Source organism: Python bivittatus, unplaced genomic scaffold, assembly GCF_059951505.1.
Source record: "Python bivittatus isolate LINGU-HERP-01145 unplaced genomic scaffold, Pbiv_v1 ctg000020_np1212, whole genome shotgun sequence".
NCBI classification, from domain to species: Eukaryota; Metazoa; Chordata; class Lepidosauria; order Squamata; family Pythonidae; genus Python; species Python bivittatus.
In genome coordinates this window covers 61,584,686-61,598,743 of record NW_028277030.1, presented here as the reverse complement: position 1 = coordinate 61,598,743, position 14,058 = coordinate 61,584,686, and the positions used below count along the sequence as shown (strand labels likewise).

The following is a 14,058-nucleotide window of genomic DNA, read 5'->3' as shown; positions in this document are numbered from 1 at the left end:
TTCCCCCAGTTTTTGTGCTTTAGTAGAGATGGTTGATAGTGCCTACACCCACCATCAGTACAACTAGTGCTATTTTAAAAACCCCTAAAATCCATTAATAGCAACACTAAACATTGCAAAGATAGAGAAAGATAAAACTGTCCAAATATGTCATTTGTTGCCCTAAATAGGATCATACTACTCCACAAACTGGGAACTCTGTTTCTTCTGGACTATGTTTCACTTTGTTCCCTTATTTGAAATCTTTATTTTTATTTCAGGGAAGCCTTGTAGAGTCATACGTGCCAATAAAAGTATACACACCACACATGTAAGTGGCTAAGAAATTCTTTATCACTGAATATTTTATTGTTGTAGCCTTTTATGTCTAGTATCCATTTCTATTGTGATATATTACTACGGTAGATTACTTGTCAAACTGACAAGTTTACAGTTTTGTTATTTCCCAGATCAATAAAGTTTTAAAATGATTTATTAGGTTACTGCCTTGCTATGGTCAAAGGGAAAGAATAGCACTGACCTTACTCACTTTCCTTTTCGGTAACATTAAATTTTCCTTAATAAACTATGTGTTCACAGTGGCATACTAAATATTCATGCTACGCCTTTCTTTAGTAAAGTAAATGCAAATATCTATTATACAAAGGGCCAACAATTCATTAGTGAACTATAAGGACAATCTCAAATCTGACTTTCAGGAAATACACCATTAGTCCCTTTTTGAGCAAAAGACTTTTGCTGGTACCTACCATCTTGCCATGCATTTTCTCATCCAAATAAATAAGAACACCCAACTTCACAATCTTTTGCATCATCACAGTTGTGTTCGCTGAGGACAGAAGAGGAGGAGGGGAGAGGATATTGTTGAAGTTAAATGGAATAGTCATATGCTTCTTAAGTTTCTATTCTAGAATCTGTGCTGTAGAGGATTTGGTGGTAACAAAGGTGAAGTCATCGCCAAGGATTAATTGAGTTGCTAATACAGAAGGAGCAAGATATTTAGCTGTCATTGGCTGAGCTGCTCAGATCTTAAGAGAGAGATTTAGTGGTCAGAAAAACAGAAGAAACCACAAAAGCAGGAAATTAGCAGCTGTGGAAAGAGGAGAAGAGGAATCAAGAATGAAGCCTGGGAGAGAATGATCTACAAGGCCAGTTGCTAGACTAGGAGAGGTAGAGAGAAAACCACTTAGTTAAAGAACCACAAATCCCTATATTTGTAATCTACTTTGTTTTCAAACATATTAAAAACTAAGTCATCACTCTTATATCAATTATTAAATGTTGCTCTTATATCAACTATTAATGTAAATATTAAAACACATTGGATCTACACCAACTATATCCCCAAATTTATTGCAGCAATATAAATACAGCGTTACGACATTCAAAAAGTATATTGAGCTGCGTCTACACTAGTTACATGTATAAATGGTTTAACATTAAATGTCTGTCCATCTGATCTGCAGAGAGCTAGGGGTTGGTTCCACATCATTATGAGATGCATACCGGAGCACAAACTGTCCTGTGCAATGAAATATACACCTGTAGGAGTTGCTACAAATGTCAGAAGCAAAACATTGTGTGCCATGTACAAGATATTTATAATGAAAGAGATACATCTTTACAAGAGAGGGAGGGAGGGGGAGAGAGGGAGAGCGGGTGAGCACTAATATAAGAGATACATTCTGTTCCTTGGGCTAGAAGGTGAAAGAAAGAATAAGGCAGCACAGCAGGTTTGCTGTATCTGTGACCTATGTATTGGAGTTTGGAAATTCTCCACAGGGTGGGAGCAGTCTGGGTAACTGATCTTTTATAAAAGCAGTGTCAGACCATACCAGCGGCACCGTGGAGCAATGCAAAGCAGTCCCTTCATGTGGCAGATTCTTCCCTACCCGTTGTCCCCTCTCTTGCTCTCCCTCTTTCCTTCTAAAGAGTTGTGGTCCAGAGGGCTGGTGTCATTTCTTTTGTTTGCTTTGCTGGGTGGCTGCCGCTGCCGCGTTTTTAAAGCGGCTCTTCCAGATGCCCCTGGCATCGATCCCGCGGTATGCCATGGGCCTGACAAAGAGGGGTTTACTGTCTGGCTTGCGGGGACCCGAGGTGCTGAGTCAGGACATCCCAGCCTCGCCGAGTTCCTCGGGCGGGGTGAGGAAATCGGACCCCTCCCTCATCCGGCTCTGCCATCCGATCGGCGGCAAGGCTTGCCTGTGTTGCAATTTGCTCTTTTCTCCCCACTCCTCCCCCAGCAGGACAGGAACCTCTCGCTCAGGTCGCAAAACCGGGAGGCGGCGGCGGCAGCAGCAAGGGTGGCCGAGGGGGGATTCTTGAGCCTTCGCTGAAGGAGGGATTGACTGTCGGGAGGGAGCGGAGGAGAAAAGCAGAGCGAGCCCAACCGAACGAGGCTCTGTCACGAAAATCAAGGGAAAAAGAAAAAAGAGGCGACGCCACGCGCAAGCGGCCGCCTGCCTGAGCAAACACCCGGGCGCCGGCAGCGAACGCTGTGACGGTACCAGGAGCTGTGGAGAATGGGCGACAAGCTGCTGCGTGCAAACAGCGCCACGGGAGAAGAGACAAGGCTCCGTTACGTGCGAGGGACCCGCACAGGCGCACATAACGGGTGAGCTTGGCGGCCGCTTCCCGAAGGCGGGGGAAGGGCGAATCGCCTGCCTGGAACTCGGGAGAGTTTGTCTGCTGCCTGTGGAAGTGAGGAAAAGAATGTGCTTCAGCCCCACCTCCTCCTCCTCTTCCTCCTCCTCCTGCCGCTGCCCCAGCTCCTCTCGAGCAGAGCAGACTGGAAGCGAAGGGGCTCGCTTTGCTGCCGCTACCGCCGCCAGTCGCGCTGTGCCTGAGCCGCGGGAGCGAGCGCTGGCGCTGGCGCTGCCGCCGCCGCCGCCGCCGCCGCACCTGGCCTCGGCCGCTCTGGGATGTGCAGCAGGCGCCGCCTCCTGAACTCCACTAGTTCTCCCGCGCGCTCCTCGGCTCCGGCTGGGAGTCTCTCTCGCGCCCGGCTCCGCTTCGGCTTCTGCGGGGAAAGCAGCGAGAGCCCCGATTGGCGAGCGAGCCTCGGGCAACGCCAAGCGGTGGCGTCCTAATCTCAGAGGCGGCCAAAGCGACCCGCCGGGCAGCCGGGCAGCCGGGCAGCCGAGCGAGGGCAGCCAGAGGCTACAGAGCCCCTCGCCCTGCCCACCCTCTGGACTTTGAGCTGGAACTGCCTCGCGTGAGGGTCCGGAGGAAGAGGGGCAGTAGGTCTGGGTCGCCCCGTGGCCCAACCCGTGCAGTTTGAGCTTCTTCCTGGCTTCGCTTGAAGGTTGGGAGTACGGATACACTTTTGGGGTTGGGGTGTGTGTTTGTGTGTGTGTGTGTGTGTGCGCGTGTGGGTACGTATAGCTGTGCGCGCGCGTTTGCGTCTGTGTCTGTGATGCTTGCAAAGAGGCGTCTGTTTCTCTCTGGTGCAGTTTTTGAAGGCGCTCCGCAGTGCATTGTTCGAAGCTGGCGGAAGACGGCAACCTTAGGCACACTTACCTGGGAGTAAGCCCCATTGTGTGCGGGTCCGGGCAGCGAGTGATAAATGAGGCTCTTCTGGTGAATTGCTGATGGCACCGTGGGGGGAAATTAGTACGGTTGGGGTATGCTGGGTTGTCGATTGGCCGGGTTTGGCAGTTAATTAGTGCGGGGCTTGGTGTTCCCTGGCTCCGATGGAGGAGAAGCAGCTGTGACAAGGAGAGGGTCACCCTTTTGCTACCTGAGGAAGGTTTCCAGGTACAGGCTTCCAAGCACCCGCTTTGAGAAAGGTATTCCCACATTGCGCCTTCCAAGTATTCCTCCCTGGATCGTCTTCTGCTTTCAGTGCTGACTCTCTTGGGGGCATTTCAGCACCTGGACCAGAACAGCACAGGGTGTGAAAACTCATCACCTTCTTCCACCCATCCACTTTCACCCCGTGTTTAACAGCAGGCGGTCACTATGAAATGTGGAGCCCTTAAGGAAACCTTTAATATTTACAGAATGTTTTCTATCAAATTGGTGCCTGTAAACCAGTTTTTCTCCCCTTCTGCAACTTCATTCGCATTTGTGATAGTTCCGGCTGACAGAACAATCATAAATAGGTGGGTAGGAAAGCTGAAGAGCCCACAGGACTGGACATGGTTTATGTGAAACATAAAAAGCTGCTAATTGCTGGAGACTCTGTTAAAATTGGATTTGCTAACCAGTTTCAGTATTTCCCCTTAATTTTAGAAGCAAGTGCTTTTGACACTAATGCCCTTTCGATTTTCACATGCAAAGCTGGGTTTCTGTGGACCTGAACTGTGTAAAGGTATATACCTACCTAATTTCAGGAGGTAGACTAACAGTAGACTGGGGTCATGTTCAATAACTTTCTAACCATAAAACAGTAATGTAGGTTCTGGAAACTGATTTAATGAAAACAATTCTGCATTTTTAAAAATAAGGATTAAAACAAGGGTAAAACAGAGGCAGCCTTAGATCTGCAAAGGAACAGTGCAGAAACCACTTTCTTAGAATAATCCCACTATTGTAAGTAGTTGTTGGTTTAAAACAGCGTGCTTTGTATTTATCCTGTAGATTAGTGTGTGTGTGTGTGTGTGTTTATCATATGATTGAAAAAACAACAACAACACTGAATTTGCATCTTTGGTTAAATATAATTGTTCATAGCTAGAGGCCTGATTCACTGCCTAAACATTTTACAAGAGAAAAGAAAGCAAAACGATTGATAATTTAATCTGCAAGGCAGTTGGAAACACCTTTGCTTTATTTATTTATTAGATTTCTACAGAAGTTCATAGCAAAGGGTTCAAGCACTGCCTAGTGTTCCATTCTTTTGTAGAAAACTTTGATAAATATTTTAACTATGCTTAACTTTATGGTGAAAAGGGATGGCAGCAAATGTTTTTTCTTTATATTTTCTTATGTTTCTGTTTCAAGAAGCCATCTAAGGTAGCATATCCTGTGTCCATGGCTTTAAAGCACTTTATCCAGTGTGAACTTTTTATTCTTTTTGAAAAGTGAACATGTAACTGTTTCGGGCAAGAATATATATGGACAAAGTTTCACTGTGTAGCAGTCTTATAATGAAGAAAACATTAATTAAATTATACAATGATTAAATCGTAAAGACTTGGCCAGTTGTTTCCCAAATGCCTGAAATATCTATGTCTACTCTTATGGATCATATTTTTCTCTTATGGTCAATGCCAAAAACCTCTTTTTAAAGAGAGTTATTTCTGTGGGTGAGCCTATCATTTTTTAAAAGCAATAATCTTGTTGAATGAAAAAGCTTCAACCTAAATATTAACACTTCATAGATTTGTCAATGATATGACTTTTGCTGTCATTGTTACCTTGGTTCCAAAACAATAAATAGGTTCCTTAAAATATTTCAACACTCTTATGATGGTCTTGAAAATATTGGTCTTGGGTATTCCAATGATTTTAACATGTAAGGCTTCTAAGTAAGGTCTCTTAAGATCAATGAAAGATATATTTTCGGGTAAGCATGTTTAGAGCACTATATGCCTAGTTTCCTAAAATAAAATAGTGTATGGATATTAGAATGAAATCTTAGTGCAATGCATCATTTGAAAGCATAGCATTGAGTTAAGGATGTTGGTTCAGATTCCAATAGAGCTGTGTGGAATATTCATAAATGCCAGAAAACGTGTGACTGGTGCCTCCAGTCATACCACATCACATGATGAAGCACCAGCAAAACTCAGGGGATATTTGAGTGTTACCTAAAATAAAACCCAAAATACTTTTTCTGAAGAAAAAACAGGGGGCTTCACTGTCCATATGGAAATGCATATCTTCTCAGGAGATCTTTGGATCCTGAGTTATCGGAATTAGTAATATCAGAACAAACATGAACATATATCATGCTTTTGTTAAGGTATTAAATATTGATGTCAGGAACATAGTATTCTGACTATGCAAACTACAACACATTTGCAAACTACAACACATTTGCAAATCTGTATAAGACGATATCAATGAGAAGAAACATCACATAAAGATGTTAAGCTGCTGATGTTTCTTCAGCAAAGTGTTGCTATGGTAGGATACTTATGTTAATGCAAATGGACTATCATTGATTCTTTACCCTGCATTACTGATGTTTTGATTTTGAAGAAAAATAGTCTTCCACTATATAATCTGTACATGTTATTTTTAGTGAGCCAAATATTTATGCTTCAATACTTATTGTATTGCTACATTGCTGTTTTCTAGGGAGCAAGTCTCAAACTGATGAAAATTTTTAAATACATGCCAGGAAGAAGGGGAAAAAATCTGGAAAGAATTAGACCAGGATGTATATGCAGAAGGCTTCCCAAGATTCACAAGTTGCTGTTTTATTTAGAGTACTTTGATATTTTGCTGTTTTGTTTAGCTCTTGTTTAACTCAGCAAGTTGTTTGAAAGAGTTCACTTAATACGCAAAAAAGAATACAGAATCCGTGTGAATTGAGTCAGGTACCCCAACCCAAAGGCAGTTCCAGCAAATCCATGTAGAGGATTCATACTGGTGTAACACTTGTCATACATATCCTTTCATGACAAACATTTCAAAGCACTCCTGTGGAGGGAAGATGTCACAGGAAAGGTTTCCTACTTGCAGGATTGTTGATATAGCTTACCAAAGGCTTTATGTCCCCATGGGAATTCCCCAGGATAAACAGATACTTTAACAGTAAACATTCTGTATGCTGATTGGCCAGATAATTTTATAAAGTTCAAGATTTTTAGATGAATACAAGGAGGATAATTTGCCAGAATCAATCTGTTTGGCGGCCAGGGAACAAATTAGGTATTTGACTTAATCTTTCAGGAATTCGGGGGAGAAGGGGAGAATCTCAGTGATTTCTAGAATACGCAATTGCTACTCAGGTGTTTTGAATGAATGAAAGACTGTTTCTTTATCTGGTTTATCTTATTTTCCTTATCTTGTTTTTTATTTGGTGGGAACTAGAGAAAACATTTTTCTCTGTTACTGAATAGAAAAGAAGATGCTCAGTTAATTTACTTTGTAGAGAAGAAATATATCCATTCAAAATTACAGCGATAAAATATTGTAACTTAATGGCTAGAATAATCTTGAATAATTGTGTGCATTTATTGCAGTCTCAAAGGACTGTCATAAATGCAGAGGTTATACTGCATAACAGTAGAGACCTTAGGAAGACAGATAATTTGGAATTATAATTTAGTAAAACTGTAAAAGGTATAAATAATAATAGCCTTAAGACTATGCAGTATTATGCACAGTTACATGGGAATAAATCCACTGATTTTCTTTTGAGAAGACACTTATAGATTAGCACTATGTTAATTTCTAGCTAAAAGATTCTGCTTGTATGTTTTTTTTCTAAAGAAGCAAAAGAATGAATACTAGTAACTTGCACAGATATGGACAAAAATGGAAAGTAAACCTTTGTTACCTAAAATAAGTTTTGCTATGTTTCAAAACAGTTTGTATTGGGGAATCTCTCTCTCTCTCTCTCTCATCTCCATCTATCTATCGTATCTCCATCTATCTATTGAATCTCTATCTATCTATCATAATAAATGAAAATAAATAAACACTTATTTTTTAATTTGCTGTTAAATTCATGATGAGTTTTAGGAGAAGTACAGTTTGAAATCCAAAACGTTGTAATAATAACTTATGGATTAGATTTAAACAAGCCAGACTTAATAAAAATATAAGTAACAAATTGCTTATTCTACACAGTGGAAATTCATTTTTGAGATAAATTTCATTTGGTATAATGAAGACAAAAATATTATCTATGAAATAGCTGTGTCCAGCATTAAATCAGTAGATTTCCATTTGCGCAACAGAACCTCTTATTACACTCTTTCCTCCCTCTCACCCATCCATATCTGTTTTATCTGGGACAATCTTCTCAATCTTCCAGAGCAGATATAGGAGAATACATAGGCAGGCTAGACATATAGAAAGTTCATCTGGATTAAAAGTATCTGCCGGAGGAACAATACCATTGAAGAAAACCCACACTTTGCTTGGCATGTATACCTTATATTTATGCCTAAGTTTTCATCAGATGCAGGATGGACTGAAATTAAAAAAAACAAAACAAAGATTGAATTCCGCTGCTGTTAGGCAATGCTTTATTTTCACAGATAAATAAATTGCATTGTCATGCAGATGTATTCTAAGACCTTAACAGGTCTAATTCTGTGCAGAAGCCTAGCACATATAATTGTATTATATGTATTATAAGAATTAAGTTCTTATTGTAAATGAACTTGACTCCACAAGAAGGCTTCTATTGTAAAGTTCATATTAAGTATAATTTGCACAGAAATTTAAACAAGTAATTCCTGTATGGATCATACATTGTATTATTGGAGCAGTACCAGTTTGATCAGTTTTTCCCTTATCAGGTGGAACAGAAATGAGCAATGTATTCCATGACCACATGTAATTCCCTTAGCCTCTTCTAATTATTCCTGTTAAAAATCAGTAACCAAACTGGAAACAAGTAGTTTGGATTCCACTCTAAGCCTCACTATATGTTGGGATTACATTTCCTATAGCCTTCTGGAGATCAGGGCCTCATTTATCTAGAGTTCATGGAAGCTATACACCCTTTTCTCGTTCAGTGACTGTGTTCTGTTCCAATGACTTGGTCATTAAGCAAAATGCCCACTAAGTGAACATGTGACAGAGAGAAAGAGAGAGAGAGGGAGGGAGGGGGGGGGGGAGAGAGAGAGAGAGAGAGAGAGAAGCTGCAAAGATCCCTGGCTGCTGACCCATTTTTTCCCCATTTTTTTCCCCCTTGCAGGACAGAGAGATTACTTAAATATGCTATTTCCTCCTGAGCAGCTTTTCTCTATAGCACAGCACTTCCCTAAAAAATGCTAACCACAAGTTAACAAGCTCAGCTCTGTGACCTTAATTAGTGGATTAGAACCCTCTCAGGCTGCTGCCTGAAACTGACCAGAGCTTAATTGGTTTCACACTAAAGGCTTTTGTTGTCAGGCACATGAAATTTGGTCATAAATGCATCCATTGGTTGAAAAATGAATTTTTTATTACCATTTATTACAGTTGTATTTGCAGATAGTCACCAACTGAGGTAGTCACTAACTGAAGAGTGGCTGTAGTCCATAATATTTGAAGTGCATCAGGTTGCCAATCTTTGATGCAGAAGTGACATTATATAGGTGTGATCCATATGGCATCTCTTTGGATAAAACTATCAGTTGTTAATGAATCCTACAACCAGGGCTGGTTTTAGGCTAAGGCCAAGTAAGCACTGGCCTAGGGTGCCAAAGCTTATGGGGCACCAACACTGCTTCTTCTTCCAAATCATTCTAAAAATGAAAAACTTCACATTGGTGGGAGGTGGCACTATCAGTCAGTGTGGCCTAGGAGTGCCATATACACCTGAGTTGGCACTGCCTATAGCTTTTTACAATAGCTAAATATAATCATCATGACACTGTTCATCATGAATAAGTTTACATTAACTGGAAGACTAGCAAGGATATACAGGTAGTCCTTGACTTATGAACACAATAGGGACTGAAAAATTTATTGTTAAGTGGTGTGGTCATTAAGCAAGGCATCATGTGATTGCACCCAATTTTGCAACTTTTTTTGCCACGGCTGTTAAGCAAATCACACAGTTCCCCATTGACTTTGCTTGTCGGAAACCCGCTGGGAAGGTTGCAAATTGTGATCACGTGACCCTGGGAAGCTGCAACCGTCGTAAATACATGCCGGTTGCCCAGAGCCCAAATTCTGATCATGTGACTGTGGGGATACTGCAATGGTCATAAGTGCAAGGACCAGTCATAAGTCACTTTTTTCAGTGACTTTTGAACTGTCATTAAACAAATGGTTGTAAGTCGAGGACTACTTGTACTAGTTGATCTTGGTCTTAATCATGTCTATCGATAGCTGTTAAAGTACATATGATTGCCTGTAGGCAACCAAAGAACTTCATTAAAAAAATTATCTGTACAAATATTAATTTTTATTTTGCTGTTTGCTTGTTTGTTTTTTAATTAAAGACCAAGACCACAAAATATATTGGGTTTATTTGTGAAAGGCCAAAGACTGACTTATTTGTAAAGGTAGTTAAATATTGAAGCAGCTGTCTTATGACTGCAGCTTATTGATGTCTTTTCTATCAAGAGTGCATGTCTTTTTAATGAATATATTCTAGTTCAATTATAGTACCAGGACCTGATTTAGTTTCGATTGAAATATTGTTATATAAGATGTTGGCCTAGATAATTATCCTTGTCACTTCCTGAAATCTATGGTTGTAAACCTCCATTTTGCTATGCAAACCAGCCAGAGACTTTCCATGCTGTCTAGTAATATAGTACATAATGTCCTGACCTAATTAGTGCAGACTTTCCCCACCATGGAGCCCCTGGGTGGGTTGGGATTACAATTCCCAGAATTTCTAAGTAGCAAGGGCAACAAAAATGGATGGGATTTCTTTGAATTGTAATCCCAATTCCCAGTATTGAGAAAGCATTACTTGGGGAGGGCTGTTTTATTAAGGTCCAGACTTCTCCACAATGAGAAGACACTTGTCTCCAGAAGCTGCAAAGGGTAGCAATGGAAAAACAATTCATTAGATCTACATTTTAATACAAACGGACCATTTTTTAACTATCTGACTTTACATCTTATGGGTGAGCAAGCTGCATGCATCTTCTAAAGCTTCGGTACAGCTTCTGGAGCTGCCTTGTTATTCACCTCTGAAAACTGGTGGCAATCAGTGGAAAACCACTCAAGAGGCAATCAATGACAATTGTTGGCAAGCCACTGGAAAGCAATTGATTCAAAGATAATGACAATGAAAATAATTCAAGTTGGTATGAATTTAAGAGTTATATTTGATCTTTATATGAAAGTACTGAAATATTTTTGTATTGACCTGTTTACTTTTCAGAATGCAACTTTTTCATATTTTCAAAAGTTTTTCTTTTAAAAAAAGACCCCCAAAAGTACTGTGGCCATTCTTTGAATGTGACTTTCTTCACAGCTACTAGTCCAAAATTGGCCATCCTGTACTGCAGGCAAATTAAGACCATTAGTGTGCTGTTAGCAAACCTCACAGAATGTTGTAATGTTATAACTATGCATTTATGCATGTATACATATATTAATAAAAAGTACATATTCTTTTGGATTGTAGAAGTGTATACATGTGAGAAATAAATTAATAAAAGACATTTACGTACTTAAGTAAAACCAATTATATCAGGAAAAAGTTATTTTCAGAAAGTTTACACTATAGGAAAGATGTGTAAAAAAGGTGTCTAATAGGAACAATTTGTATGGGAACAAGATGCAAACTTGCACAGGGTTGTTTTATTCTTGTTCTTGTTCTCTCTCTCTCTCTTTCTCTCTTTGGTTTAGTCCATAAAATGATATGGAATGGAAGTAAGCCAAAGTAAACTTACAGTGGACAAAATGGGAAATTGAGCAAAACAAATTGATAGATGCATCCATCCATGGCAAAAACTGACTTTTCCCTTAATAAGTTCAACTCAGCTGTTTTGGATATGCCACATCTTGGCAGTCCATGAAATAAAGAGATTTGCTTAAGATGCAATGTAGGCATTTTTCCAGACCATCTGTTGGTGAAGGAGCAGAGACTTTCTCAATATTATTATAAAAATCATAAATTCATTATACTACAATGGGATATTTAGATCATGTAGCCAAACCTCATTCACTGCAGACATCTATATTACAGCTTCCTTGGCAAGGGGTTGCTCTTGTTTCTGTCCATGGAGTTAAGAGGAGCCCACCACCTCACGAAAACATTAATTCTATTCTTGTATTACACTTAGCAACAGTAGAAGCCTTGCTAATATTATTTGTGTTTTAAAAATTAAAAAAGGATTGGAAATTCTGAGTTCGATTAATTAAAACATAATGATAAATGGTGGCAATCTGAATCATTTGAATTCAGTGTCAGGGAAAAACTGGAGAAAAAAATAAAGTAAAAAATTTAAAGGATCCCTAATTACTGACTTTCAAATGCAGTAGATAAAATTTGCATTTGGACATCTCCTTGAAATAATGGACTATCTGTTGTATCCAAAGTAGTCCAGGCAATTCACTTAAATTTATGTTATTTCTATTAATTTAACCAATCTGTGTACTAATGTATTACAAAAATCCCACAATGGATGAAAATATGCAAATTACACAGTTTATTTATTTATTTATTTAATTTGGGAAATTTATATTTATTTATTTGTAAATCAAATTTATATCATAAATTGATTTATAAATTTATAAATCACATTTATATCATTATTTATAAACTAGTATATAGTTTATTTACATCAATTTATGTCTTTAAGTCATTATGCCAATGATATAAAATGTCACAAGTTCAAGGTAAATGACGTACATTTGGATTTAACAGATAATCTAAGGTAATGAACACCTTTCCTCAAATGGTCTGTTAAATTGAGAGGTACTGACATCATAGACTTATGCAATTTCATTTCACACTTCCCACTGATGGAAAACTCCTCTCACAAGAGGAAGCTTCTATTAACCAAAAGAGAATGAGATAATTTAGAATAGTGTTGTCTAATCTCTTCTGCTTCCCATCATCCTGGGCTGCTAGGAAAAAAAATGGAAACAAATAAGAAGACCATGTAGAGAATTACAAGACTGACTTCTACTGATTGAAAAAAAAAATCCATCATGATTTGAAAATTTATAATCCATTTTTACATTCACAAAAAATCTCAAAGCTGAGAATAACAAGCAAGAAGTTTTAAACATTAACAGCAATATAATAAAGATAATAATTGAATCAATATTTTTCTCCATCTGCAGGGAAGATAAAATGCTATTCAAATACAGTAACCATCTTTAAAGGTGAAATGGTGCCTAAACAAAAACATTTTAACAGAATGTCGAAATAGGCCCTGATTTCAAGTTGGCAAAACTCAGGTAAATCTGATTGCATAGACACAAGGCCATAAGTGAAAACTGCTTGGGTCTGTTACAGGAGGTATAAATTGCCATTATAAAGTACAAATAAAGTACGGATGCCCTAGGAATGTTTTTCCAATAGACTCATTTACTAATTGATAACTTCATGGGTTCCATTCAGCTGAAGCCATTGCTGGTGTATTGCATCAATTTTTGCATATAAAATATATCCATCTGAGGATGGAACACATTGTGTAATCCCTGGGAAGACCAGAAGTTGACTGTCCTTGATCTGGAGTTTGGAATAAAATGTTAATCCTAAAATATTTATTCAGTGATTTTTTTAAATCTTAGGATGAAAAATGTTCTGATGGTTTCTGCTGCAGATATGATTGCTTCTGAAAGTTACATGAAAAAGAATGTTTAATGTACAACATAGACACACACATAGTTCAGTTAACTCCGGTGAAGGAGGGATAAACTTATTATTGGATATTCTGGAATGAGTGTTAGTTTATTTGACACTCATCATAGTAAAATAATTGACTATAAGTAAGTTGTGTAGATCTCTTTCACTTGCCAGTTTACTCCCTGATTTAATATAAGAAACAACCCATTATTGAGCAATTTTCAGAAGAGATAAGATATTTGACTGACTAATTGAATCTGATTCAAAATGATTCCATGGGTTCATGTTTCTCCATAATGTAGAGATGGGTTAATCTTTCAGTTCTAGTTCCTCCTAATTTCTCATTTTTGTTAATACATTAGCTTTGGTTTTTCACACACCTTAGTGAATATGACAAGTTTGGTTTATCATTATTTTTTTTAATTTACATTGTGTAGGCGTTTTGGTGCATATTTCTCTAAACTTATGCATTTTTATTTGCAAATTTGCCCCATACATACAGTTTTTGCAAATAAAAACCAGAGAACTAAATTTGAAAGCTGACTACATTTTGGTCGTGCATTGGTTTGAAATCATAAAAGTAAATACCTATTCACTTGTTTACAAATACAAATTAATTTTCTCTCCAAACCTGCTCTAGAGTAGTGTTAGAAAAATGAAGTGCTGAAGGAGACATTCATCTT

At 38.6% G+C, this 14,058-nt stretch overlaps 1 protein-coding gene across 2 annotated transcripts in view; it reads left to right on the top strand.

Annotated features, from left to right (window-relative positions):
- Nucleotides 1-2,229: 2,229 nt before the first annotated feature.
- The window catches only part of HS3ST5 (heparan sulfate-glucosamine 3-sulfotransferase 5), a 193,271-nt gene continuing 181,442 nt past the window's right edge, over nt 2,230-14,058 (top strand). Inside the window, exon 1 of one of the 2 annotated variants that reach the window (XM_007423473.4) lies at nt 2,230-3,304. The gene's annotated coding sequence lies outside the window, so the exon portion shown is untranslated. The remainder of the gene's footprint in view (nt 3,305-14,058) is intronic. The other variant, XM_088139702.1, reaches the window with a different exon arrangement.